The sequence below is a fragment of the Podarcis erhardii genome (assembly GCF_964252035.2).
Source record: "Podarcis erhardii genome assembly, chromosome: 18".
In the NCBI taxonomy this organism is placed as follows: Eukaryota; Metazoa; Chordata; class Lepidosauria; order Squamata; family Lacertidae; genus Podarcis; species Podarcis erhardii.
In genome coordinates, this window is record NC_138516.1 from 826,392 (window position 1) to 851,269 (window position 24,878).

The 24,878-nt window shown below is 50.9% G+C and overlaps 1 long non-coding RNA gene across 1 annotated transcript; it reads right to left on the reverse strand.

Annotated features, from left to right (window-relative positions):
• Nucleotides 1-16,317: 16,317 nt before the first annotated feature.
• On the reverse strand, nt 16,318-24,267 carry LOC309333107. The gene is made up of 5 exons (XR_014152387.1): nt 24,016-24,267; nt 22,927-23,006; nt 20,152-20,312; nt 18,175-18,423; nt 16,318-16,448 (listed from the first exon to the last, which is right to left on the reverse strand). It is a non-coding gene; the product is annotated as an uncharacterized lncRNA (long non-coding RNA).
• Between the last annotated feature and the right edge of the window lie 611 nt (nt 24,268-24,878).

Consider the following 24,878-nt stretch of genomic DNA (forward strand, 5'->3'; position numbering starts at 1 on the left):
GCATGCAGCAACAGCAGAGGAGACAGCCAGGCTGTTTGTGGATCACATTTTCAGACTGCATGGGGCTCCATTGAGGGTAATCTCGGATGGCAGGAAACAATTTACTTCCCGGTTCTGGCGGAGACTCATGAGCTTGCTGCAGGTCGAGGTGAGCTTCTCGATGGCGAGGCACCCAGAAACCAACGGACAAGCAGAAAGAGCGAACGGTATACTCCAGCAGTACCTACACTGCTATGTCAGCGAGAGACAGAACGATTGGGTGGAGAAATTAGCTTTGGCTGAATTTGCGTACAATAACGCTGAACACGTGTCCACGGGAATGAGCCCTTTCATGGCCAATTACGGGTGTCACTCCAGGGCCTTCCCGGGGAGGGGGGAGGAAGGATGGAGTGTACCTGCGCCAGAGCAATTTGTGGAGGAAATGGAGGCCTTACACCAGCAACTCAGGCTGAACTTGGAGCGAGCCAAGGAAGTCTCTAAGAGGCAGGCGGACAGGCACCGTCGGGGGGGGGGAGGCCATACGGGTGGGGGACAGGGTGTGGTTGTCGTCCCAAGGGTTACCCCTAAAGGGAGGGTGCAAGAAGTTGCAGCCTAGGTGGCTGGGGCCATTTGAGGTAATACAACAGGTTAACCCTGTGGCATTTAAACTCAAGTTGTCTGACAGCATGAAGATACATCCGGTGTTCCATAGGTCCCTACTTTCACCTTACAGGGAGGGGCGGGAATTCCTGGGATGGGAGGGAGGGGTTACCAACCACCCGCGGGTAGAGGAGAGGGAACACTGTAACGAAGCCATGGAATTACTCGATTCAAGGTGGCAAGGTCGCCAGGTAGAGTACTTGGTTCCAAACTACAAGAAAGAAGATTCCACCTAAACCTTAGGAAGAACTTCCTGACAGTAAGAGCTGTTTGACAGTGGAATTTGCTGCCAAGGAGTGTGGTGGAGTCTCCTTCTTTGGAGGTCTTTAAGCAGAGGCTTGACAACCATATGTCAGGAGTGCTCTGATGGTGTTTCCTGCTTGGCAGGGGGTTGGACTCGATGGCCCTTGTGGTCTCTTCCAACTCTATGATTCTATGATTCTATGATACTTGGTAGCCTGGGAGGGGGAACCCAGGTCTGAAAACACTTGGGTCCCTGCTGAATCAATCACTGACGGGTATCTGGTAGAAGAATTCCATGGTTTGTTCCAGGATAAGCCCAAACCATTAGCTAGATTCTGGGAGGAAGAATTTGGACCCACAGATGATGAAGGGAACTTTGTGGGTTTTCCTGCCTCCGAAGAGGAGGGAGGGGAGGTGTCCGAGGGAGAAGGATCAGACTGGGAGGTTCAACCAGCGGGAAGAGATCCGAGCGGATGGGAGGCTGGTTTTGAATCCTCAGAAGATGATGACAGTTCCTTCAGGGGATTCTCCGCATCGTCGACCGAGGAGAGAGAGGAGGAGGTATCAGGGGTGGGGGGGTCCTGAGGAGGAGGTGGATGTCAGGGAACTGCCATCAGTGCCGGAGGGAGAGAGCAAAATCCGGAGGGATTCCAGAGAGCGTCCCGGGATTGGGAGAGGCAGCCCATCTTCTGGGGAAGAGAATCAGCGTAGCACCAGTGGAGAAGGGGGGGGCAGATGGGGGAAGCGGCGAGGCGGTCCCATGACTCCTTGCCAGGGACCAGCAGGGAGAGTAGGGGTCCTCCGCTGCCTACGCCCTCCTTGCGCAGAAGGCTTTCGCACAGAGAGAGTAGGAGGAGACTAGGCGTCAAAGAGCTTCTTTGCTGGAAGAAGTTTAAGAAACGCCCACTGACGGATTCTGCCAGCGACTGAGACAGCCACGGGTGAGTGGCTGTCCGGACAGAAAAGTTTCACTCAGGCAACCCAGCCAGGTGTTGGCACCGGCTTACGCACGAGCAACCCCTAGAACCATTACACATGGGTTTGAGTCCTACCCTCCAGAGCAGGAGGAAACAACCTTGTTCCTTGAGATATTGGAAGATGACTCTCCTCTCAGAACCCAGCTCCTGCAACCGTTCCTTACCAGGCTTGGTTTCCAGACCCTTGGTCATCAAGGTCGTTCTCCTCTGCACCCTTGCTAAGGAAGAGAACACCACAAAATGCAAAATGGCACATTTATTCATACATCCAATTAGAACTATTTAATTAATGTGACAAAATTAGGGGTTCTTTAGTTGTGGGTTAGGCTGGATGGCCCTTGGGGGTCCCACCCAATGCCATGAAAATGGAGGAGCAAGGTCCAGGCTTTCTGAAGTCTGAGAGCCATTTGCCCCTCTGCTTCCCCCTTGCCACTTGGCGCCCCTGCTAGGGAATCCCACTGCCCCCAGGGAGCCCTGACTTAGCTCAGCACTGCCTGCACAGGCTGGCAGCAGTTCTGCAAAGATTCAGGGCAGGTCTGCCTGGCGATGCCTTGCCTTATTGGGGCCAAAACATGCTGGCTTTCCCCTGATGTTTCCAGATCAAAACCTCAACACAGACAGCGTTGGAAGGGGAGAGAGACAAGCATCCTTTAAACTATTAGAATTATTCCAGGAATGCAGAGGAAAAATTCCCCGTCTTCCTCCCAGCTCAGCTGCTCCAAATTTTCCCCCAAATTCCTCATGTTCCTGGAAGAGAGAAAACTTTTGTTCTGCATCTTGGCTCACGACCCTCACAGCTTCATTTCTTTATCCACTCCCCTGTATTGCAAAAGTAATACTGATTAAAACACAAATATAAATTAACCCCCCCCCCACTGCTTGAACAGTGATTCAGAATTGGCCTTGCATTTCTCCAAAGCCCAATGCATTCTATAAATAGGGTTAAGAAGTTCCCATTAAGCAGAATATTCCATCCACTATAATAGGCAGCACTTAATTTTCCTTTTTCCTTTCAACGTTCATTGCTTCTTTTTAAAATAAATAATTAAAATAAAAAACAAACGACTCCATTTATTGGATCCACCTTGTGTTTTTTCTAATCAGCTGGTCCTGTTTTCCCTTAAAAGTTCAAATCTGTTTTTATACGCAGTTGGAAGAATCTGTCCTGCCAAATTCCTGGCTATTTATAAAACAGATCTCAACCTGCCAAAAACTTCTCAGAACATTTGTGACATTTGGGGTTCGTACTCCTAACAAAAGCTATTGCAAAACTGTGGATTTGGAGTCCCCCCCCCCCCGCTTTAATTTAAGATAAATCACAGAGCTGTAGAGTTTGAAGGGACCCCCAGGGAACATCCAGCCCAACCCCCTGCTACTCAGGAATCACAAACGTGAAAAATAGGAGCCGACAAAACATCTTCCCGCCCACCTAGGAAAGGAAGTGAGTTTGGGAGGGGGCTTACTTCTGAGTAGGGGTGCAGGTGGGATTGTGCTAAATGTTAGGTAGGCTAAATGGAGCCTCCATGGGCAGAGCCAGTCTATCTTTGAACGTCAGAGAACAAGAGCAGAAGGAGGCTGCTGCTCTTGCTGGAACTGCAGGTGAAGAGAGTGGCTCTTGTGCTCAAATCCTTTGGGGGGTCTGCTTGGCCGCTGTGAGGAAGGATGGCTGGTCCCCTTGGCCTGATCCAGCATGCTCTCCTTAGGCTCTCAAGGATCCTCCAGGGCCAGAGGCACTCTATCTGGATTCCTAGGTCCTTCGGTGTCTTTGCCTAGACAGGCCCCTTTGGCGACACTGAAGTTATGTCCTCTCCCCCTGGGCTGAGCACTCAGACCGGGAACATAAGCCAGCTCAACTCTGCATGTGCCTTGGAAGCCATGCCTGGGGGGTTGCCCCCTCTGCACTCTGGGCAGCTGAGCCCTCGCCCTTTCCCTCCCTGGGCAGGGAGGCCAAGCCACACCCTTCCCCCCAACACCACCCTGTCGGGGACCCCCCAGGACCCCTTTGCGGGAGCCATTTCCTCGGAAACCTACTGGCAGGGAACGGCCTGACCCACACCCCTCCACCGTTTGTCAGCGAGTGGGGCTGGGCAGGACGTCACTTGGGGGGAGAAGAATGTGAAGGGGAAGTCAGGAGATGGGAGAGACCCCGGGAGGAAGTTCACCCCACCCAAAATCCTCTCAAAGCTGGCCGTCACCCCAAGAGTCACCAGACAAAGTCACCTGCTGCAAAGGCCAGCCTGGGGTCAAAGGTGAGAGCGGCTGCCCACTGGCCGCTGCAGAGGCCCAGGCGACTCAAGGAAGCAAGCCCAGCCATGCGCTCTGGCCACTAGGAGGACAGGATGCCAGACTGGACCCTTTGGCCTGATCCAGTTGCTGCTGCTGCTGCTGCTTCTGGGTTCTCCTTAGTTTCTTGCGATTTCTCTACAGAGCCTGCTTGGAGAGAGATGGTCTACCTTACAGCCCTGGAGAACAAGAGCAGGAGGAGGCTGCTGCTCTCACAACCCACTGGCGGGTTTCCCTTTGAGATGTCTGGTCCTGTGAGGACAGGGTGCTGGACAGGATGGGTCCCCATTCTGCAAAATGCGCTCCCCCCCAAAAAAACAGCCATGCATCCATCCCTATAAATTCTCATATGCAAACTGGCACCGCCCCCTGCCGCCCCCTGCCTTCTTCTTTTGCTCAAAGGGCCCCCTAACATTTATGGGTGCTTCCTCCTTCTCAGATGGTCCTCCATGCAGTGGGTTGGACTAGATGACCCCTGGGTGTCCCTTCCAACTCCAGAACTCTAGGATTCCTCCTCCTCTGGCCTGCCCTCCTGGGAGCACCCACTCCCCGTGGCGGGGGGCCAGGGCGGGCGCAGGTGGCCAGGCAGAGGTCGGCTGGGACGCTCCCTTCCCTCCTGGGCACACACTCTTCCCTCCAGCGCTCGGCAGACACAGGCAGGCAGCTGCCTCTCTGCACACCTTGATCCCCTGCCAGGAGTTCCCACAGTGGTGCAGCTGGGCCCTTTTGGACTCTGGACTTGATGGGCAGATCAGGGTGGGTGGGTGTGTTCTGCAAATTGCTTCCAAAAATGCCATGCCAGGTGTCTATGGGTCCGGCTCAAAGGGGTCCCATCTAACATCCTGTCTTCCCAGAGGCCAGCATTTTCCCTGTCCACCCTTCCCATGCCTGGCATCTCCTCTTCCTCTCCTGTTCCCCTAACGCTGCACCCCGTTCCTCTCAAGGCGTCTCCCCATCTTCCCCTCGGTCTTTTGGGGTGCCCTTTCCTGACCTGCCAGAGCCAGGGAGGGCCTGGCAAAGCCAGTCCTGCACAGGATTCGCCTGCATTTCCGGGGACCTACTTTCCTGCAGAGGCTGTGCAGGTTAAGGGCGGAGCTGGTTGCCCGCAGCACTTGCACCCAGGCCAGCCTCACCCACAACCTCCCATCTGCCCGGATTTCGGAGCCCAAAGCAGAGAGCAGAGGAAGTTTCCTCCTTCCTCTGTCCCTCCCTGCCCAGCCTGGGCCCCTGCCAACTGCTGACTCAGTTCCCCGGCTGCTGCCTGGTTTCGGCCCAGCAGGATCTGCAGGCTGGCAGAGAAGCTTGCTATCCTCCCCCTCCTCTTCATCCCGGGTGACGGGGCAGATTCTGCATCCCAGGTGGGACCCAGGAGTTTGCCCAGGTCTTGATCAGCTGAACTCCGGAGAGCATCCACTGTGCCCTGCAGAATTTCTCAAGTATTCATTTAACCCAAATATCTTAGAAATCCCCAAGTCACATTACAACTTTTTAGCCCCCTCATTTCAGGAGTGTGAGAGCTGGGAGATTTGGCGTGGCGCTCCCTCTTGCTGCCAGAAAGCTCTCCCTAATTTGCAGAGGCTTGCGGGCGAAGCAAGAATGCAAATGGAGAATTCACTCCTGCTGCCTCCAATACGATGCAGCGCAAAGCATTGAGCAAGGGCATAAAGAGTCTAGTCCTCACTGTTCAGAATGAATAAGAACATAGGCAGCCAGGCCACCCACCCACTCAGGATAAGACATCCTTTCCCTGCACTGCTGTGGACTGTGATTTAATCTGAAGCCGGGGGATAGAGAGGTCTGAGGTCCCTGCAGTGCTGGGAATAGCGTGATCCCCCGTCTGAAATCCCAAAGAGCTACTGCCAGCCAGTGCAGGCAATGCTGATGCAGATGAGCGGTTGGTCGGATGTGAGACAAGTTCTGCATTCCATGGTCTGTGTAGCTTGAATGCAGTCACTTGGCTGTTACTCATGCAAAGGTTCTTGAAGACTGGGCGCATTACTCAACCACCTGAAGCGCCTGCAGTTCATCCAGGAACTCTGAGTGACAGCCTTCGATCCAAGGAATGCTCTGATGCTCTGCACATGTGGAAGAAGAGCAGAGCGGGAGCACAAGGGGCCTGCACAGAATAAAGAGGAGAAACAGGCAGAATATGCAAGCGGAAAGAGGGAAGAAGGAGATGCTAGGGCTGCCTGGTCATAGAACTGTATGGTTGGGAGGGGTACCCAAGGGTCCTCTAGTCCAGCCCCCTGCGGGGCAGGAATCTCAGCATTGTGCTTGTTGCATGGAAGACTCGGCACAGTTCCCTGCGCTGCCCACAGGCCCAGCGTTGTGTCCATTGCACTCCCCCCCCCCAACCCCACACTCCTGCGCTGTGAGAAGCCTGCCTGCCTGCCTGCCTTTGGGTCTTCTTGGCTGGAAGCCAGCGGCCGCCAAAGCTCAGACAAGCCAAGGATTTTATGAGGCAGCCTGTTCCTAGACAGCTGTCTGGATCCCACCCTCTCACTCTCTGTGTGCCAAGTCTGGAGTGGGGCTGGAGGAGCCCCAAAAGGGGGCCTGGCTGCATGGGGGGGCTCTCTTTGCAGCCTCCCCAGAGGAAGTGGCTTGTCTGCAGTGGAGACACGCTGGCAGGCGGCGACCGTGAGGGTTTTGCTTGGTGCTCAGAGTCTCTGGCCTGGGAGATGTCTGGGGTTCGGCTGCAGCCAGACTGGGTGGGTGGCGGAGAAGAAAAGAGAGGACTCATCCGGCCAGGCAGGCAGCTGCGTCACTTGCCAGAGCCCAGAGGCTCAGCTGGTGGAAGCAGGGAAGGCTCCTCACCCCCAGGGCAGGTCAAGAGCAGGAGAACATTGGAAAAGCCTGGACCCATCTGGTCCATCCTCCTGGGCTCACAGGGGCCAAATACCCCACAAAACCCAGGACTCCAGATAGACTGCCTCTGGGCCTGGGGGACATCTCTCCCAGACTGCCCTTCTCACCATGGCCAGTCAGATGCGCATCATGGGAAACACGTGAGCAGGATCCGAGCACAAGAGCAGCTCTTCCCTCCTGTGCTTTCCAGCAACCAGGATTCAGACTGTGGAGGTGACAGCCTAGCCATTGTGAACCTCCCTGAGATTGTTTGATGGAGGGCAGTATATCAACAACAACAACAGTGGCTAATAGCCCTCTCCTCCTCCACCCAGGCTGGCAGTCTTCCCTGCCTCCTGTGGGAGGGAGTTCCAGGGTTTAGCTCTGTGCAAAATGAAGAAGGACTTCCTTTGGTCATTTGATTGAAGTTGAGAGAAAGTCACCCAGCTGGGATGACTGTTGTCTGGGAATCCGTTCCTCTGACCACAGCTAGACCTGGACATCCCCATCTGGCTAGAGGCCCTGACTCAGGCAGCAGGGGCGTGGTGGGGCAGTGGATTCGGGAGACCCCGGCGTGGGCTCTGCGGCCTCTCTGTCCCGCGGCTGAGCTGGGAGGCTGTGCGGTCAGTGGGCGAGAGGCCCAGACAGCCATTCCTCCCCGCCAAGCGTCTCACGAGAAACCAGCGGAGAGGAAAACACACATCTGGTTCTGCTTAGGCACAGGAAATGCTCTGTTGCAGCGGCTGATCCTCTAGCAGTGGAGGAGAGCAGAGCAGCTGTTTGGCATGCAGAAGGTTTGATCCCTTGGGGCGCCTCCTGGCAGGGCTTGGAAGAACCCCCACCTGCAACCCTGAAGGAATGCTGAAGGTGGGAGATTGCTGAGCTGGATGCTTTGGCTGAGATTCCTGCCCTGAAGGAGGTTGGACTAGATGTCCCTTGGGGGTCCCTTCCAATGCTGGATTCTATGGTTCTACAAGGGGCAATGAGCAGCTGGCTGCATTTAAATCCACCCTTTATCAGAAGCATGAGGACTTGACTTGACTTGACTTGACTTGATCTGTATTGCAGATTCCTGCCTTGCAGGGGGCTCGGCCTCTTGGAGATCAGGTTGCTAAGACTTGTTGTTGCTGTTGCTGTTATTGTTGTTCACTCAGTGCACAGGATTCTTTGGAGAGAAAGAAAGAATGTGCTTTGCGCATGCTCCAAAGGAATGGCGTGTCCTCAGCCTGTGCCTTGTCCTGGCATCTGTCCAGAGCATGTGCGATCATACCCTGACGCAACCCTGCCAGGACGGCCGGGATCTGCACTGGATCTAGTTTCCCACGATCCCTTCCTCCTCCTTGCTGCTGCTGCTGCAGGGCTGAGAGCTTCTCTGGCAAGTCAGCATCAGGATTCATGCCAGCTGGCCTTCGTCACCCCGCTTGCGTGTGTGCGCTCGGGGCCTTACGTACTTTGTGGAGGGAGCCTGAGGCTCCCAGATCTCCTGGGCACGGGATCCCTAAAGAAGGCGAGGAAGAATCCTTTGCGGTGAATCACCTGGCTGGGCTCTGCAACATGGTGGGAACTGCAGGGGCAGATTGTCTTTTCTTGGGGGCAGAGACAGTCACATAGTCCAGTGGGGAGAGCACCTGCTTGACATGCAGAATGTATTTGCTTCAGTCCCTGGCAAGGCTTGGAATTGCCCCAAGGCAGAAATATCAAAGAGCTGCTGCCCGCCAGTGTAGAGATGTTCTGAGCTTCTTGCGTTTCTGTTTAAATCAAAAATGGTTTGGGAGCATGAGGTCTGGAGCATTGCAGAGCAGCTGCTTGGCATGCAGAAGGCCTCAGGTTCAATCCCTGGTAGGACTGCAGGCAGGACTGGGATTTGTCCCCATATGGAAACCCTAGATAGCCGATGCTGCCAGCCAGTGCAGACAGCACTGCTCTACATGGACCGTTGGAACGAGGCAGCTTCGATTCTGCATTCTGTGCAGCATCGGAGATTCAAAAGCAAATGTTGCAGGGCAGTGATTTGGAGACCACCTTGTCCCAAACCCTGAGAGGGGCAGGGAATGCCAGGATTTGGCTAATAATAATAATAATTTGTTGTGTTTGTTGTTGTTGTTGTTGTTGTTCTACGGGGCTGCCCCACTTACATACCCAGATAGGGGGCTGATCCAAAGCAGCAGGAAGCCCATGAGCAAGACCGCCTTTCCTCTGCCCCCTGCAAGCTGGCATTCTGCAGCAGGCAGCTCTTGAACATGGAGGCTCTACTAATGGCTTCAGGGTGTTTCCATCAGTACCCCTGGGGAGGTGCTGCGCAGAGGGGAGAAACGGGCGCCTTGCCAACTTCCCTCGGGGTCTCTTTCCACCCGTCACCCAGTTCCTCACAGGCGTGGGAGAAGCACCTGCCTCCCCAATTAAACCCATGAGTGCCTTCCAGGAATCCCCGGCTGCTATTTATAAAATTGGCCACTGAGCCTGGGAACCTAGAGAGCTGACTCTGCCTCAAACTGTGACTCACAAACACACATGAGGAGATAGAATCACAGAATGGTAGAATTGTTGGGAGGGACCTCTGAGGGTCATCTAGTCCAACCCCCTGCAATGCAGGAATCTCAGGGGGTTGGGCTAGATGACCCTTGGGATCCCTTGCAGCTCTACTATTCCAGGATGTCAATAATGGCATCTGGTTGGCCACTGTGAGGGCAGGAGTTTGGGCCTGATCAGGAGGCACTTCCTACCTCAGTGATCTCTGGGTTGTGGGTTCGATTCCAACATTGGGCAAAATATCCCTGCATTGCAGGGGGTTGGGCTGGATGGCCTTTGGGGGTGCCTCCCAACTCCACTGTTCTGTGAGGCCATGCCTTGGCAGCAAGGAGAGTTCAGCTCAGGGCTGCTGTACCCCTCCCCTCCTTCTCTAGCTCCCTTGGTGAGAGCCTGGTGCTGATCACGCCAAGGCTGCAGGTTCGATCCCTGCATGGGGCAGCTGCCTGTTCCTGCATTGCAGGGGGTTGGACTTCTGTGATTTCTTTGATTTCCCTAGGAGGAAGCCAAGGCAGTTTAGAGGAGCCTGCCCATCGTCCCACACTGGGAGAAGCTGCCAATGTTTATGCCACAGCCAGTCAGTAAGAATTGGGGGGGTGTTGTGGGTCAGCCTGGGGGGGTCTCAGGTGGGGGGATTGTTTTCCCCTGGGAAAGGAAGCCGGTGGCTGCTGCGTCCTGGAGGGAGCCCTGACCCCCAAGCAAAGGGGTCCTGTAAGGAGAGCAGGAAACCGGTTTGGGAAATTGTATTAAATTGAATTCATTCAGCTTGATTTGCAATAATTTGACAAGCTCAGAAGAATAATTGGCAAAAAGGGGGGGTTGCAGATGAGCAGCGGCTAGCTTAGGCCTCCTCTGGACCCAGAGGGGGGAGGGGGCAGCGTTGACGTGACCGCCCCACATGACAGAGAGGCTGCCAGCTGGGCCCTGATGTGGGATCTGCTCTCCTCGGCCTGTGCTGTTTGCACGGGAATGCGGATTTGCAGCCCGGTGAGGGGGGAAGGTCACCTGGCCCCGTCCCTTGGGGGTTTGTGCCAGCTTTCCCCCACCCCTTGCAGGACAGCTCCCTGGGGAAGCCGGTTTCACACTGGCAGCCCCCCGTGAGGAAGAGCGGAACTCGTGCATGGCCATTTATGCCCAGGGTTGCCCACACTGACTGGGAGCTTCTGCCCACTGTCTTTCTTAAAATAAACCAAGATGCTAGTCCTCACTATTTTGAGCAAAGGATGGAGAGCATTAGTAATGGGTCACCTGGAATTTCAGATCCTCCCAAACTGGTGCCAAAGTTTAGTGCTAATTTTGAGCCGTGAACCCCATGTTTCATAGAATCATAGAATCCTAGAGTTGGAAGAGACCACAAGGGCCATCGAGTCCAACCCCCTGCCAAGCAGGAAACACCAGAGCACTCCTGACATATGGTTGTCAAGCCTCTGCTTAAAGACCTCCAAAGAAGGAGACTCCACCACACTCCTTGGCAGCAAATTCCACTGTCAGACAGCTCTGAACACGGACACGGAGCAATGGTTCCAAACTACAAGAAAAAAGATTCCACCTAAACATTAGGAAGAACTTCCTGACAGTAAGAGCTGTTTGACAGTGGAATTTGCTGCCAAGGAGTGTGGTGGAGTCTCCTTCTTTGGAGGTCTTTAAGCAGAGGCTTGACAACCATATGTCAGGAGTACTCTGATGGTGTTTCCTGCTTGGCAGGGGGTTGGACTCGATGGCCCTTGTGGTCTCTTCCAACTCTAGGATTCTATGATTCTATGAAACATGGGGTTCACGGCTCAAAATTAGCACTAAACTTTGGCACCAGTTTGGGAGGATCTGAAATTCCAGGTGACCCATTACTAATGCTCTCCATCCTTTGCTCAAAATAGTGAGGACTAGCATCTTGGTTTATTTTAAGAAAGACAGTGATTCTTACTGTCAGGAAGTTCTTCCTAATGTTTAGGTGGAATCTTCTTTCTTGTAGTTTGGAACCATTGCTCCGTGTCCGCTTCTCTGGAGCAGCAGAAAACAAGCTTTCTCCCTCCTCTATGTGACATCCTTTTATATATTTGAACATGGCTATCATATCACCCCTTAACCTCCTCTTCTCCAGGCTAAACATGCCCAGCTCCCTTAGCCGTTCCTCATAAGGCATCGTTTCCAGGCCTTTGACCATTTTGGTTGCCCTCCTCTGGACACGTTCCAGTTTGTCAGTGTCCTTCTTGAACTGTGGTGCCCAGAACTGGACACAGTACTCCAGGTGAGGTCTGACCAGAGCAGAATACAGTGGCACTATTACTTCCCTTGATCTAGATGCAATACTCCTATTGATGCAGCCCAGAATTGCATTGGCTTTTTTAGCTGCCGCGTCACACTGTTGGCTCATGTCAAGTTTGTGGTCAACCAAGACTCCTAGATCCTTTTCACATGTACTGCTCTCAAGCCAGGTGTCCCCCATCTTGTATTTGTGCCTCTCATTTTTTTTGCCCAAGTGCAATACTTTACATTTCTCCCTGTTAAAATTCATCTTGTTTGTTTTGGCCCAGTTCTCTAATCTGTCAAGGTCGTTTTGAAGTGTGATCCTGTCCTCTGGGGTGTTAGCCACCCCTCCCAGTTTGGTGTCATCTGCAAATTTGATCAGGATGCCCTTGAGTCCATCATCCAAGTCGTTGATAAAGATGTTGAATAAGACCGGGCCCAAGACAGAACCCTGTGGCTACGGCATGTAGTGCCTTGAAAGAAAACATAATGAAAATGATCTATAGATGGTACATGACTCCAGTCAAGCTTGCAAAGATATATCATTTGCCCAGTAACAAATGCTGGAAATGTAATGAATGTGAAGGAACTTTTTATCATCTTTGGTGGACCTGCCCAAAGGTTAAAGCCTACTGGGAAATGATCTATAATGAAATTAAGAAAGTCCTTAAGTGGACATTTGTAAAAAAACCGGAGGCTTTTCTCTTGGGCATGGTCGGCCAATTGGTACCAAAAAAAGATAAGATCTTTTTTATGTATGCAACTACAGCAGCAAGAATACTCCTAGCAAAGTATTGGAAGATGCAAGAACTACCTACTCTGGAAGAATGGCAGACGAAGGTGACTGAATTTATGGGACTGGCAGAGAGACTGGCACTATTACTTCCCTTGATCTAGATGCTATACTCCTATTGATGCAGCCCAGAATTGCATTGGCTTTTTTAGCTGCCGCGTCACACTGTTGGCTCATGTCAAGTTTGTGGTCAACCAAGACTCCTAGATCCTTTTCACATGTACTGCTCTCAAGCCGCGTCACACTGTTGGCTCATGTCAAGTTTGTGGTCAACCAAGACTCCTAGATCCTTTTCACATGTACTGCTCTCAAGCCAGGTGTCACCCATCTTGTATTTGTGCCTCTCATTATTTTTTTGCCCAAGTGCAATACTTTACATTTCTCCCTGTTAAAATTCATCTTGTTTGTTTTGGCCCAGTTCTCTAATCTGTCAAGGTCGTTTTGAAGTGTGATCCTGTCCTCTGGGGTGTTAGCCACCCCTCCCAGTTTGATGTCATCTGCAAATTTGATCAGGATGCCCTTGAGTCCATCATCCAAGTCGTTGATAAAGATGTTGAATAAGACCGGGCCCAAGACAGAACCCTGTGGCACCTCACTAGTCACTCTTCTCCAGGATGAAGAGGAACCATTGATGAGCACCCTTTGGGTTCGGTCAGTCAGCCAGTTACAAATCCACTGAGTGGTAGCATAGTCAAGACCGCATTTTACCAGCTTCTTTACAAGAATATCATGGGGAACCTTGTCAAATGCCTTGCTGAAATCAAGGTAGGCTACATCCACTGCGTTCCCTTCATCTACCAGGATTGTAATTCTGTCAAAAAACGAGATCAAGTTAGACTGACATGATTTATTTTTCAGAAATCCATGCTGACTATTGGTGATCACAGCATTCATGCCCCCCTTTGCAGTCAATTGGACAAGGTCGGGTTTTGGGGTGTCCCTGTGGCCCCTGGTGTGAGTGCCAATGACTCAGTTTTGTGGGCGATGCAGAAAGCGGGGTTCGCAACACAAAATGGGACAACACCAGCAGAGCGCTTGGCACCAGTCTGGAGCCAATGAAATCAGGTTGTCACCCCAGTTTGAATGTCAATTGCTCCGTTTGGAGGAGGCACAAAACGGTACAAAGCTTGCCCAAAATGTTGGCATCAGTTTGGGGCAATCCAAAATTTTGGGGTCACACATTAATGGAGCTAGGATGGCTTTAGAGTGAGTGCATCTCGCTCAGCATTGCTTGCACTGACTGGCAGCAGCAGGTGTAGGTGGTCCCGGTCATACCTGGAGAATGAACTGGGACCTTTCTACATGCCAAATAGGTGTTCCACCCACTGAGCTTTGCAGCCCTTCCCACAATCTAGCATCAGGTTGGATTTGCAAATGTGCCAGGCCTTTCCATAGAATAGTAGAGTTGGAAGGGACCCCGACGGTCATCTAGTCCAGCCCCCTGCAATGCAGGAATCTTTTGCCCAAGGTGAGGCCCGAACCCACAATCCTGAGACTCAGAGTCTGGTGCTCTTTTGCATCTTGGAATATTAAGTACAATTTGTGTCATGTAATTATGATTCTGTTGGTTTTATTTCCAATTGCTTTCCCAACCATCCCCAGCCTGGGATTTGCCTTGCGGCAGGCGGAAAACCAACAGGTGCAGCTTCTGCCACTGTGTCTGTGTGCAGGAGAAGCCTCTTGCATTTCTGCCTGCTGAGCAGAACAGGAGCCCCTGCCAGAGGGGAGCATTTGGTGCCTTGTTTACCTCTCCGCAACACACCTGCGCAGGTGCGTGTCAGAACCCGTCACCCCTGACTCAGGTGCTTCCGCACATGCGGCCTGGGTGCGTCTCTCCTCCCCCCCCCCGGATGGCTGCACAGATCCTCTCCCAGGAAGCCAGAGCCTCAGAACTCATTGCCACTTGATGCCCCCCTCCTTCCCAGCTGGAGCACTTCCTGGGTGCCAGAGGGAGCCGCCCCACCCTTCCTGCCCTCCCTCTCTCCCTCCAGGCATCTCACATTCGCCACCCACCCCACCAAGTAAACAGGCACCCTGGCCAGTCAGGATGGCTCCTCTGTCTGGGATGGGTGCCAGCGCAGCAGAGCCAAAGAGCACCCCAAGGCGCCTGAATCCTGAAATGAAGAGAGGGCAACCAGATTTAACTGCGGAGCATGGCAGTTCCATAAAAAGATGAGGACTAGGACCTTGTTTCTAGTAGGAGGCTGGTGGCCGCTGACAGCTCTGCCTCCCTCCATGAATTCCTCTCGTCCTCTTTTAAAACCACTCAAGTTGGGCCAAAAAATAAACTACTTTCGAGAATGTACAACTTGCTGCTTAAATGGAATACACAGGACGAGACAGTCAAATCCGCCATGATAAAATGGGCGCAGGACTTGGGGCACAACATTATGTTTGAAGACTGGGAAAGGTTATGGAACACCGGAATGAAATTTACGGCATGTAGTGCCTTGAAGGAAAATATTATGAAGATGATATACCGGTGGTACATGACCCCAGTCAAACTTGCTAAGATATATCACCTGTCTGACAACAAATGTTGGAAATGTAAAGAGGCGGAAGGGACATTCTTTCACCTTTGGTGGACTTGCCCGAAAGTGAAGGCCTTTTGGGAGATGATTCATAATGAACTAAAAAAGGTACTTAGATTTACCTTACCTAAGAAACCGGAGGCCTTTCTTCTGGGCATTGTGGGCCAGAGAGTACTTAAGAAAGATAGAACTTTTTTAATGTATGCTACCACAGCAGCAAGGATCCTGATTGCTAAGCATTGGAAGACACAAGATTTACCCACGCTGGAGGAATGGCAGACGCAGTTGATGGACTACATGGAACTGGCCGAAATGACTGGCAGAATCCGAGACTTGGGAGAAGAAACAATCGAGGAAGACTGGGAAAAATTTAAAGACTATTTGAAAAAACATTATAAGTTGTATGAATGTTAAAAAATGCACTTTTGAGGAAATTCTAGCTTCAGCAATTGTAAACTAATGAAATGAAAATTAAGGTACAAGAAGTCAGAGGTGGAATAATGAAATAACTTTATTATGTTTAAGCTAAAACGTATAAGATGTCGGTTACAACACTTTGGAAATTAGATAACATGATAAAATGAAAGATACAATAAGTTTTGAAATAAGTTAACAAATTGCTGATGTTTTGTATCACAGGGAACGCAGGGTTAGGAAGATGCGGGGAAGTCCATTGGATTTGCTGAAAAAAAGGATTATGGAAATTTGTAACTTCTCTACTTTATTTTCTATATCTGTCTTTTATTCTTTTTTTCTGTATTTCATAAACTTAATAAAAATATTATTTAAAAAAATAATAATAAAACCACTCAAGTTGGTGGCCCTCATGACATCTTGCGAGATCTCAGGGTTGAAGATAGAAGAGCCTGGCTGCAGGATCAGGGCCCAAAGCAGCCCCAAAGGGGCCTCCTGTCTTCCCAGGGGCTAAGTTCCCATAACAACCTGCCCATCTGACTGGGCTGCTCCAGTCACTCTGGGAGGCTCCCAATAGAATATTAAAAACACAATAAAACATCAAACTTTTTTTAAAAAAACACACACCATGGAATCATAGAGTTGGAAGGGAACCCCAAGGATCATCTAGCCCAGCCCGCTGCAAGGCAGGAATCTCAGGCGGCCATCCAACCTTATTCATTTTATTTAGGACTCTGAATGTCTGGTGCTGGGGAGAAGCAGCATCGGGAGAGGCAGTGCGCCCAGGATCGGGCCCGGGGGCAGTGGGCCATGCCAGGACAGAGGCTGCTTGGCTGCCGACCAGGCCTGGCTCCGCGGGAACCTGCTCCCGGCTCTCTCCGGAAGGAGGAGCCCCTTTCCTGGAGACATTGCTCAGCGTTTTCTGTGTCTGGGAAGCGTTGACTCAGCACCAGCCTTGAGGAAGAAAATTGGGGAAGAGAGAGAGTTGGTTCCCGCAGCAAGGGGAAGGAGTTCCAGCTGCCGCCCCCTCCAGCCCAGGAAAGCAAAGCCTCCCCTCCCAGGGAAAGAGCCCAGCTCAGGAGGCCTGTGTGCCTGGACCCATCCGGGGCAGGGGGGGGGTGTCTTTTTGAGGGTGCACAAGGACACTTTGCAACCAGCTTCATTTATTTCTCTTTCTTTCGTTTACTTAATACTGCCCTTCATCCGAGAATCTCAGGGCCATTCACTGAATGCATATAGGCAGCCATGCTTTGCAGGCAATATGTGCCAGGGTTGCCAGGTCATGGAATTGTAGGGTTGGGGGTACCCAGGGGTCATCCAGCTGAACCCCCTGTGATACAGGAATCGTAGAGTTGGAAGGGACCCGAAGGATGGTCATCTGTTTGAAAGCCTCTGTTGAGAGTCCAGCATTGCCTCATGTCATAGAATTGTAGGGTTGGGCGGGATCTCCAGGGGTCATCCAGCCCAACCCCATGAAATGCGAGGATTGCAGTGAAAGACTTCTTGACGGGTGGCCTCCCAGGTTCTGCTTAAAAGCTTCCAAGGGGCAGAACTCACCACTTCCAGCAGCATCCCAAACCCTAAGATTTCAGGGCCTGAACCTGTGACTGGGGGTGTGGTGTGTCTCTGCACACAAGACTTGAGGGTCCCAAGTGCTTGCATGGAGTTTGGGTGGTCTGGTGCAAATCCACCACCAATGCACTTACTGTTGCAACAACTGCATGTTGCAGGAAATACACCCCCGGGTGGGGAGGGGCAGCAGGGGAAACCCCACCAGTCTAGTCCTCCCTTGGGTAGGAGGCTCATTTGCAGGCTGCCTTCTGAGCTGATAAGGTGACTCTGCTGATAAGAAAGAGCTGAATCTTGAAAGCAGGCATGGACTTTGTCTAGTCTTTAGGGTCGCAGTGCTAATCATGTCTCTCTTTCTGTCTGCATTACTGCTTTGAGGTTCTTCCTAACCCTCAGTTCCTGACATCTCCCTGGGGGGGGGGCTTCCTAAGCATGCTTTTAAGTTCCCTTAATAATTGCATAACCCCCTCTTCAGCCCCTGAAAAAGATTCTCCTGGATTAATAATAATAATAATAATAATAATAATAATAATAATAATACTCCGCACATCCGGCTGAGTTTCCCCACCACACTGGATGGCTTCTGGCACATACAAAAACAGTGGCCCATGTTGCCTGGCACCCTGCCTCACAGTGGCCAAAGAGTCCTAAGGATCTAGGAATCGAGATAGACTGCCTCTGAACCTAGAGGTTCCATAGGAACATGGGAAGAGCCTGGCTTCACATCAGACCCAAAGTGGGGAGCCCATCCAGTGTAGCATCCTGTTGTCACAGTGGCTGATCAGATGCTTATTATGGGAAACCCACATGCTGGGTTTGAGTACAAGAGCAACTCTCCCCTCCTGCAGTTTCCAGGAACTGGTAATCCTAAAATCCTAGAATGGTGGAGTCGGAAGGGACCCTGGGGGTCATCTAGTCCAACCCCCTGCAATGCAGGAACAGGCAGCTGCCCCATAGAGGGATCGAACCTGCAAGCTTGGCATTATCAGCACCAGGCTCTCACCAGCTGAGCTACACAGAGGCATCGCCCCTTCCCGCTGTGGAGGCAGAGAAGATCTATCCTGGCTAGTGGCCATCAATCACCTCATGATGCGCCATCAATTTATCTCACCCCCTTTCTGAGCCTTCCAAGTCAGTGGCCATCAACTGTCTCCTGAAGGAGGGAGTTCCACAGGTTAACCACGTGCCATGTGAAGAATTGCTTTCTTTCACAGAGCTGTAGAATTGTAGACTTGGAAGGGAACCCGGGGGTCCTGTAGTCCAACACTCTGCGGTGCAGGAATCTTCTGGCATTTGGCTTTGTGAGATGCAAACATTTGTTGGACAGTAACAGATAAATAAGGATCCAGACCTCATGCTCCTGCGAAAGAAGAAGAGTGGACCCCATCATGTACCCAAGCTTTGCATTTTCATTAATGCGCAGCAAGATGCACTGAGTCCTTCTGCCCCGGGGATGTCTGGCCCTTTGCTCAGCCGAGGAAGGGAGAAAGCTGGGGCGAAGGGCCAGCCCAGTCCTCCCTGCGGCTGCCAAACTGTGCTTGTTTTTCTGGGGCCCCACCCTGCACCTCACACATCTCCCAGCAAGTCACCCTTACCGACACCTAAGCGGAAATCCGGTACCGTGTGGCAGAGCCGCTGTTGCCCCCCCCTCGCCGAGAGAACCAGGCTGCCCAACCGGCTTGGCAGGGGAAGGTGAGCAGGCCTCTTGGCCCCAATCCCAGCATTTCCACACACAGCCCTTTCACCGGAGGAGGGTTTGGCGGTGCCATCGCTCCTCTCTGAAGGGAGAAGGCCTGAGATGTGTTTTTGAGGCGTTTGGGTGCCTCCGCAAGAGAGCCTCGCCTCTAAGGGAATGGCCCTGGTTTTAATAAGTTATTTTCTTCTGTCTTACACTCCCCCCCCCCAATGGCTTGCATTGCAGGAATCATAGAAATATATATGGAAGGGACCCCAAGGGTCATCTACTCCAACCCCCTGCAAGGCAGTATTCTCAATTCAAGCATCCATGAGAGATGACTGCCCAACCTCTGCTTTAAAATGTTCCTTGTGCAGGAGCAGGTCTCCTTGGCAGAGTGCCTGCTTGGCATGCTCCATCCCCGCTGGCAGCATCACCAGGCAGGGCTAAGAGAGGCTCCCGGGTCTGAAGCATTGGAGAACTGTTGCTGCCAGTCAGTGTGGAGCAGCCCTGAGCTACATGGACCAAGCATCTAACTCACTGTGGCGACTATTGACGGCACTCTTTTGTGCAGAAGCATGACGTTTGGAGCCTTGGCTCGCTTTTACACGAAGCGCTGTAGCTCGGTGGTCCAGCACCCTGAGTCTGACACCCCAGAGAGCCTTCACGCTGCCAGTCAAAGCCGAGAACACTTAGCTGACTCAGCACGCAGCCATCTGCTATCTTCCTTGTTTATGAACTGCCATCAGATTTGTCATTTTCTCAATGGCTTGCCTGGGACTTGAGATGCCCAGTTCCTCCAGAGGTTGTGGAGTAAACATATTCAGAGCATGCCCTTCTTACCCAAACCGACATGTTGCAAGAAACCAGGGAGCAGCGTCACACCCAGAGCAACGCCTTGCAAAATGGGATTTATTTATAGCACGCTGGAATGAGACATTTCAGGCCTGACTACATCTGTATATGTATATTGTTTTCTTTTTTTCCTAAACAACAAGTACAGCTGTACTTTAAAAAAAAACAACACCATGTAAACAAACTGTCTTGCCAAATGCAAGGTGGTTCTTTTAAAACTTGGCCTTTTTCATAGATCCATAGAATTGCAGGGCTCCCAAGGGTCATCCAGCCCAACCCCTGCACTGCAATCACAGGAAGCACTTCCTCAAGGGTATGAAATGAAATTTAGAAATGAACTATTTGGGGCCCTCTGTCTCCTGTTTTGTTGCTGCCTTTCTTTTCCGTGAACCCCCTTTAACCCCCCCCCAAAAAAACACAACCCACCCACACACTATTAAATTAATGATAATAATTTGGCAAGCTATAGGCATCAGGCAAGTCAAACAGGTTTGCATATGGCCTGCATAATTCCCTCTGCCTTTTGTTACTCATGGCAAGCAGAAACCTTTTGCTTACTCAGCCGCCCTCCTGGCTCCTGATATGTCACGGCACGTTTTCGTCTGCACGCTTCCAAGTCTCTGTGGCATGAGGGCTAGCGGCTTAGGTTGTAGTGGTTGTTTTGACCTGGAAGCCAGCAACTCTCCCGAAGCTGCATTGCGGCTCTGGTTCCGTGACTGCTGGAGTCACAGAAAGTCAAAAGTAGAGTGGTGATTAGATGATAGATAGATAGATAGATAGATAGATAGATAGATAGATAGAGTTGTAAATAAAAATATGCCCTTTTCCCTTATGGGGTATCCAAGAGCCCATATAGAGTCCTTACATAGGTTCCCTATTGGTAGGAGAAAATAACAGAGGCCAACCAGAGAATATTGAGAAGCAAAGCAGCTAGTAAGCTTGGTCTTTATTGATCTGTTGCAACAGGGTACTCCCCTCACACGCAGGAGAGGAGGAGGACCCCCAAAATTGCTGTGCAAGGGCTTATAAAGACTTTTGAAATTCCCATCCTGTAGATCAAGACCACCCCCAGAAACATTATGCATACATCACAGAAGGGGTGTAACCTAAGACCACCCCTCAGATCCATCCCACCTACATCACAGAAATTTAAATGTTGTTTTTCTCTTGTCGCTTTGTTTATTTCCTGTCTGGCAGGTTACTTGATTGGATTTCTTGGGGAGCCTGGGCAGTCTTTTGTAATGATAAGGCTCACACCCTTATTCAAACACAGATTAAGACAGGATTTGTGAAGGAAGAGACAATGGGGAGGCTTTTCCATTTTGACCATGCAGAGAAACATTTGCTCAGTTTAGGAATCAAAATGGTTCCAGGTTGGCTTTCCTGTGCTGATCTATGTACGTGTGGTTATGAACGTTGCCATATATCTAAGACCATAAAATTCCTATCACAATAGATAGATAGATAGATAGATAGATAGATAGATAGATAGATAGATAGACAGACACATTATTTGACTTACAACTCCCATTACAGTTGGCAGTTGGGAGCAGGGTGTGTGTGTGTGTGTGTGTGTGTGTGCTAATCTGTGTTGCACAGGACAACCCCCCCCCCCCGCCTCCGCTATAAGACACATTAAATGATTCCTTGACTTTTGCAAGTTCATTTTCTGTTGCTTTGAAGGGTCAAAAATCCCAAATGCAGAATGTGAAAAGGTTGCCCCAAATGATCTTAAATAGGTTGGAGACCTGGGCACAAGCTAACAAAATGAATTTCCATAGGGACAAATGTAAGGTTCCTGCACTTAGGCAGGAATAACCAGATGCACAAATATAGGATGTGGAACACCTGACTCACTAGCAGGACATGTGAAAAGGATCTCGGGGTCTTGGTGGACCACAATTGCTCACAAAGGACACAACTTCCTTTGCACCCGTCCAGATCAAATGAACCAACAACCTCCCAGCTAATTGATCCCTCTCTCATGCACAAATCCTGGATCCTGGATGTGTGCTGGCTGGAGAGACGGAGCCGCAGTGCCAATTTCCTCTGGGGACATTTGCATGGGAGCTGCCTGATGTTTTTGCTGCTGCCCATCTGACTAAGCATCTCAGGAAGAGACTTTCCCTTCACAAGCAGAAATAGGTTGTTATTATTATTATGAATTAACGCTGTGGGGTGTGTGAGAGAGCATACTTTGCAAAAATATATTCACATGGCAGCAAGGCTCCATCCAGCATAACATCCTGTTTCCAGGGCTGGCTAACCAGTTGCCCAACCTGGGAAACCATAGCTCAGAGGTAGATTGCTCTTTGAGGTGGAGGCTCCATTTTTAGTGGTCATGGCTAAAAGCCAAGAAGGCTTCTCCTCTTTTGGCGAAGCTCTTCTTAAAAAGATGATAAGGAAAGCCTTAACCCCTTCTGCCCGTCTTAACACTCAGGGGGTCTGCGGGGGTCACTTTGGGTTTTAAGCCCTCATGTGAGCACCTGGAATTGGGACCACCAGGAATGGACTGGAAACTGCTGAAGTCTCAGCCTCATAATTACTACCCCCACCACCAAATGGCACAAAATTCACATGAACAGGGCGGGTGCAATTTATGCATTTTCGTTTTTGCAGTGAAGATTCTCCTGCCCCATATCAAGCAGAGACTAGCTTTGTTCAAGAGCCTAAAAGGACTTCCTGGAAGGGCAGCGATAAGGCCTGCAGAGCACATTCCTGGTGGCTACGGAGGACCCACATTTGTGCCCTTTTGGGGTTTATCTTGCTGCTCCCCAGACAGTCGCCAAGAGCCTCCCAGACGCCTCTTCTCTGAGGCTTTTAGGGCCTGTCAATCTGGCCTCTTTTGTTGATTTGGAGTCTGCCTGGAGAAAAAGGCCTTCCTTTAGGAGCAGGGTGGGGAACCAGGGAATTATCCTTAAATGCTTTGGGCTATATTTAGACACAGGGTGGGATTTTCCCTCGCTCTCTCAGGAATGGAAGCATTTTAGACCATTTGTTGCAAGCGAAAAGTGCACTCTGTGCATGCACAGGAGCACCATTGCACATTATTATTTCAATTTGGTTTTCTGAGATAATATTGCAGAGGGGGTTGGGCTGGAGGGCCCCTGGGGGACCCTTCCAATTCTGTGGTTCTCTGATCCCCTGATCCTTGGGAGTTGGAGTTCATCTCTGGGCAGGTGAATGCAGGTGATAGTTTGCAATGCAGGTTCAGATGCAAAACAACTCCAGGTGACTCTGGCTTCCGCCACTCCAGACCCGCCCGTGCCCAGGCCAGGAAGGCGGTGTGGCTTCACTTGTGTTTCCTGCCCCGCCTGCTCATCCTCATCTCACCTGGAGGCACACCTGACTCCTGGCAGCAAGCTTCCTCTCTGCATCTCTAGACAGGCTTACAGGAAGTCAGCAAAACATTCCTTTAAAATAATAATAATAATAATAATAATAATAATAATAATAATAATAATATAATAATAATAATAATAATAATAATAATAATAATAATAATAATAAATCTTTCCAAAGAATTTACAACATTTTCTGGTTTACAGTCAATTAACCTTGGGCTACCCCCCCCCCATCCCTCCATGCTTTCCCCAATTTTCCAATTAGTGCTGCATATTATAGTCATTCTATCTATACCTTTTCCACAATGTTACTTGAATTTAAAATGTTTACAATGTTTTTGAAAAATAATTTACAAATACTTTCCAATCCTCCTTGATTCCTGCCTCATCTTGGTTTCTGATTTTATTTGCTAAACTTGCCAATTCGGCATATTCCACCAATACCATCAGTTTCCCAGGTCCTGCCACCTGCCAGGTCAGGAGGTGTGGGGTGAGCCTGCCACTTCCAGGGCATCAGGGTTGTCTTGCAGCTGGATCAGGCCCCCCAAAGACCCATCTAGCCTGCTCTCACAGTGGCCAAACAGCCCTGAGAACCCAGGAATCAAGATAGACTGCCCCTGGAGCTGGAGGTTCTGCAAGGACAGAAGAAGAAGGTGGCTGTTAAGCCAGGCCAACGGGGGACCCATCCACCCAGACCTCCTGCCTGTGCAAAGATTTGGCCCCATTAATTGGAGCAAAACAGGGTTGAGCTCTTATGTCCTGGCAGATGATATCTGGAAGGAGAGGCGGCGAGAGACCTGCAAAACAAAAACAAAAACTGCTCAGAGGATCCTCCTCCTCTTGCAAACCTTAATGGGATCAAAGAGGGGCTGCATCCAACGTTAGCCCTACTCAGAGTAGACATGCTGGAAGGACTGTAGATAACTCACTGAGATCCATTAGTTTCAGTGGATCTACTCTGAGCAGGATGCAACCATCCAAAATCACTGAAAAACAGGATTCTGCCTTCCCTAAATGCACCAGGAATAAAATTGCATTTTTTCCTTCCTGTTGCAAAACAAGCACTGAACTGCCTGACATTTGAGGTTTCTGGTTTAGAAGCTCAAAGAGATTCTCATGTTTTCCCAGAGCTGCTCTTTCAACATCTTTCGGAGCCTGGCCCCAATCCAAGCTGGACTTGTTTTGGAAAAGCCCAAGAGTGACTTTGCTTTCTCCTCCTCGGCTGTACAGAACAAACTTTTCCTAGGAATTGCTCATGTGACTCTTCTTGCAGCCAAGAGAGAGGGGAAAAAAACGCCAGTCTGGGGAGAAAGGAAGGAAAGAGGTTAAATTAATGGCCATTTATTTAAAGACACAGATAAGGTGCAAATTGCTAGTCCCTGCTGTGTGCTCCATGTCCCCCCAAATGCACCACCCCTTTGCCCCTCACCTGCCCCCTCCCCAAGAGCCCAGGTGAGCACAAGGTGAGGACTGTCCCTTTGCAGGGGGGGGGGGAGGGAGAGGCCGTTCCAGGGCAGGAACACCAAGAACCGTGCGCAGGTCAGGCGCCTCGCCAAGGGGCCAGACAGTCAAGGCTGATAAATAGGCCTGCAAGGAGGAACATGACGGAGGGACAAAGTGGGCCGTGTCCTCGGCTGCCCTCATGGCTTATCCGCAGTCCCTCAAAACACTGCTCCTGGTACAGCTTCATGTGGCCTGAGTGCAACCATGCACCCAAAGCACATTCCCTGCCCAACCGAAGAGTCCTGGGAAACAGAGCTACTGTTCCCAGGAATGATTATTTCAGGGGGGAAGGATGTGCTTTAAATCTGCCCAGCCGACATTTCCCATTCAGAACCATGAGGACTGGATTCTTAACTTCATTTAAAAGCGGTGGGTTATAGTTCCACAGCAGAACGCATGCTTTGCACACAGAAATTATGTGGGCGTCTCCAGGTAGGC